The 4,590-nt window shown below is 40.8% G+C and overlaps 1 pseudogene; it reads right to left on the bottom strand.

The window, feature by feature from the left end:
* Positions 1-569: 569 nt before the first annotated feature.
* LOC120486937 (uncharacterized) lies at positions 570-3,994 on the bottom strand (annotated as a pseudogene).
* Positions 3,995-4,590: the final 596 nt, after the last annotated feature.

Here is a 4,590-nt window from a genome sequence, read left to right on the forward strand (position 1 = left end):
ATCATAGAGATGTTCTCTGTGCTTGCAACATAGATGGAGAAAAAGTATGTATTTAACAACTCCCATTCCCACTTCCATGAATCCCATTTCTGATGGGATGCTGTTTAGAATTTGGTGTATATGCTGCAAACCTAATTATGTACATTATAGGAATTATGCAATTATGATAGTGATTATGAATTATGATGGGGTGTGCTTATAATTTTGAAATTTTAAATACAATTTCTAAGTCAAAAACAGCATCCCAGCTGTAACCTATTCATTTTGCATAATTAATAGCTGAAATGTAAATAGTGTGTTGGGTAAAGCATGTTTCACCTCATAAAGTCAATGTAATTCTGAAAAATGACCCATAAGTGTGCTGTCCATGAACAGTAAAAATTAAACTTGACAACTTTTTTCAAGACAACAAATTTTATTAAGAATTAGAAGAAAATAGAAAAGTAAAATAATGTAAAAATAAACATATAAAGAACAGAACTATTAAATAAGTAATTAAAAAAAGTGTGTTTTTCTGGAACTGGCTTATTCGTCGAGCCATTCTAGACTCAGGCCCTCTCCATGGTAAGAGCCTCTCTTTAGTCATATTTGAGCTGTGTGCCAACAGTGATGTCCTTCAGTGCTTTAAATAAGATTATATCCTTGTCTTCCCCATTAATTTTCATCTTGCAATGGAACGGTTTAAGGTTTGGCATCTTTGAAGAATGGTTTATTCTTCTGCCAAAAGTGTTTGTAAGAGGGCGGCTCTCGCATGGATAATTCTGTGAATCTACACACAGTTCTCTTTCTCCAGCTTTGAAAAAGAAACAATATCCAGGCTCGTCGTTCAGGCTCTGCACTATGGCCCTCCCTTCAGCCTCTGTGATTACCTTTCCATGGTAATCACAGACTATATCGTTGGTGTAAAACCGTCGGGTTGCGACGACTCCTATAATAAAGAGAACAATAAAAATGACATGTAGTTCATGGCTGCTGGAATGCACATTTTACATTATTGCTTCTTCTGCCCTTACAAGACAAATGAAGAGTTTTCTTAGCTAGACCTTGCTCTGCACCAAAGTCCTCGATGGCGAGCCCCGTCCATGTCTGCTGGGACACGCACTGAATGACAAAACTGTCTTCTTCTACTTTTTGCTTTGGGGTTGGTCTCCACTGCAGCACAATCTCCTCCGGCTTTGGCCAGTTCACCGTCCAGCCCTCCTGTGTGATAAGACCTTCGCTGCAGACGGTTTGCGCAGTGTGAAGTATGCTGAAAGGCAGAATGAAATAACTTTACTCATGTGATTCACTGTAAATAAATGGCCTAGTTCGTGTCGAGTCAGTGTGTGTTAATGCTGTATTGATGGATTCGGAGACTTACACAGCAGATGTTTCTCCCGCTGGGCGTACTGGGCGGCCCTCCATTTATTATAAAAGACACGGTCTTCTGGAAAACCGTATTCCACCCTTTTCTTTTTACATGGAGGCAGACCCTCCAGCGAAACTGGAAATCTTTCAATGAATTCCCCAAAGTCTCTCCGATGTCCCCCAGAAGCGCCAGGCGCAGCCAAGGATGTCTCGTCCGCAGACCCGCTTTGTAAGTGAGGAATACAAGGTTTATAATTATGCAAAAAAATATGAATGAAAACTTGCTAATCTGCTGTGCAAATAGTTTGTGATGAGTTATGTCCTGGTTGGACGAAGAGACGTACCTGGCCAATGATTGCAGCAGCTGAGCTGCATCCATGACATCCTGAGGCTGGGCCGCACCAGCGCTGAAGGACAGGTAATTCAGTAATGCCCCCCTTTGTTGTTCTGGGAGGTCTTTGGCAACTGTTTCAACTGCCCTCCGCACACACTGGCTGGTGAAAGGGGCCATCTCATACCTGCAGAAAGACAATGAAAAATGAAATGTTAATTGTGCTGTGACTGACAAAATGTGGATCCATTCACACACACGCATATGAATCTGTGTAGATACTTACATTTCATGGAGCCGGTTCATGTCGTGAGAGACACACTGGACTGCCTCGCCGTCCGACGAAACAAAAAAACTTTTACAGTCTTTTTGAGGCTGTATAGATAATCGGGCCTGATTTTGACAAAATACAGCTGCAAGAACTAAAAAAAAAGACCAATGAGTTATTAAATGTAAAACACTGGTGATGAGAAATCTACTGTTTGCATCATATTAAAACTTCCTGCTTGCTCCTCTTTGGTAATAGCGATCTGCATGCTGGAGGCTCTCTCCCCCTGCAGCCCGACCACAATCCTTTCACCCACCTCAGTGCGCTTGACCCATAAATTCGTTAAAGTATAAATTCGTTAAAATAGATGAACTTACGGTTAAGGCTTCCACGGCTCGTGGACACTGAATGTGTTTAAAGACCAAGAGCGCCTCGCAGTAATAGCGGATTAAGGTCTTGTCTGTGCTTGACAGCTCTTTGTTTATTTCCAGGCCGTCGTGGATCCTCAGGACATCGGAGTAAGCCAGCCTTAAAATCCTTTGGCAATTTCCAATGGAAGGAGCCTTCTGAATGAGCTGCTTGTTTGGATCAAATGTTACAAATAATACTATTGAAGAATAAAAGCCATGTTGTGAAAGAATCTTCAATGTAGAACAATAAAATATATTATTTATTTATTATCATGTAATAAGCATGTAATAACTGAACTTACCTTGGAGGAGCAGCAGCAGCAGAGGCACTGCCAGCTTCTCTGTCTCTGTCCATTTCAGACTCCTTGGGCTGGTTGGTTACAAAAAAACACGCCGTAGAAGCTCCTTCAACATGGAAACTCGAGAGCGTGAGTCAGGCAAGAGCAGACAGAGCTGATTGTAGTCCCAGATTCTGCTGTTGCGGACCCACAATCTGTGAGAATCCTTTGCTTTTAGAGCTCTGCCTGTCTTTCCTTAACACAGTCTCATCCCAAAAAGTCATATAACTGACATCAATACGTCATACGTCAATATCCGCCTTTTTAGGGCCCCCTTAAACGTCGGTAGATGGCGATCCCGGGCCGTCATACAACTAACGCTTTACCTTTAACGTCAGTTAGGTGATGGGTTAGGTTTAGGTATGGGGTAGAGTTAGGATCCCATAACCTCATCTACCGACGTTTAAGGGGGCCCTAAAAAGGCGAATATTGACGTATGGTCAAAAGACGTCCCAAAACGCCAGTTATATGACGTCTTGTGATGAGACCGGGTTGCTTTCCTCTGGCGTGCTGTTTTTCATACACACCCTGGTTAGGTGAACAGAAATGTTGTCCTGCGGCTTTTGGCAAAGCAAACAGTAGACAACACTGCGATCAGCAGATCTTCATTGGAAAAGGAAAGGATATAAAATAAATTATACAAAGAATGATTAGAAAGAATAAGACATGATTTAACAATTGTGTGTCCTTATGGACATTTTTGGCTTTTTCAGTTTTTTTGTTTGTTTTTTTCATAACTTAGTGTTAGTGAAAACTGAATAAGGTCAAAAAGTTACTGAGCTTTGAAGACTTTTTTCATTCAAACACATTTCTTATTATTTCTTATCAGTGCTTCCACCTGCAAAAAGTGTGTCAAGCATCTCTGCAAAGTCCACAGTCACAAACTGCAGCTTCGTTTTTTAAATCTGATATTGCATAAAAATATGAATGCATCAAAATTAATGTTATTGTTAACCATTGTCATATCCAAGGCTGTAATATTTAAAGAAAAAATATCTGCTCAGCATTTAATATATGGACATTTATTATTATTATAATATTTATTAAAAAAAACAACAACACTGGCGTTGTGTAAAGAAACTGGCGTTTAAAGAGTTACAATTCTGAAAATTAATAAATGTTTGGTCAGTATGATTAGAGCTGATGCTGGTTAAAAAAGCGATGTCAGGGAAAGTGAAAATATTTGTGTTTCTCTAAATGAAGGAAAGATCCTCTGAATGAAACACAAGCCTTACCTCTTCTGAGCTTTTTCAAATGTCATGCCATGCCCAAAAACAGCCATGTAAGTGTTTTCTCTCATTTTGGGGCTTCCTATTTCAGAGACTTTCAGTTAGGTGTTGTCTCCTAAAACTGCTTTTGTTTTCTACTTTTTTCCCTCCATTTCTAGGCCAAATTCACTCATCCAGAAACGGACAGAAATAAAATATCAAAATTCATGTGTCACGACACTCAGACGGCAGACAAGTTTTATGTCACAAACTTGTCTGCCAAGCAGGCCCTAGAGCTTTTTGAGGCTGTGCTTCAAGGGGAAGACAACACTGGAGTGGGACTCAAGCGAGTACGTCATCGCCGTAAGATGGACACACCAAGGAAGAGGGTGAGAGCATCGGAAGATGACTTCGGCACCACTCCTGAGGAAAGTCCTGAGACCAGCCAGGTAAATAGATATCCTGTGAATGATTATGCTGTATTTATTGGCACAATAATGATCAATCCTTCACTGTGAATTTTCTTTGGAAGGAGACGAGGGGGTCAGATGATGCGCCAGGGAGCAGCGGTGAAGGCCAGAGAGATACACCAGTCCCCAAGAAAAATCCCTATGTTTTGATTTCGCCTTTGCGGTCATCAATTAAGATGAAGCTAAGAAGACACAACATTTCACCACTTAAAGTCAAA

The sequence above is a fragment of the Pimephales promelas genome, chromosome 2 (assembly GCF_988280905.1).
Source record: "Pimephales promelas chromosome 2, fPimPro1.hap1.1, whole genome shotgun sequence".
In the NCBI taxonomy this organism is placed as follows: domain Eukaryota; kingdom Metazoa; phylum Chordata; class Actinopteri; order Cypriniformes; family Leuciscidae; genus Pimephales; species Pimephales promelas.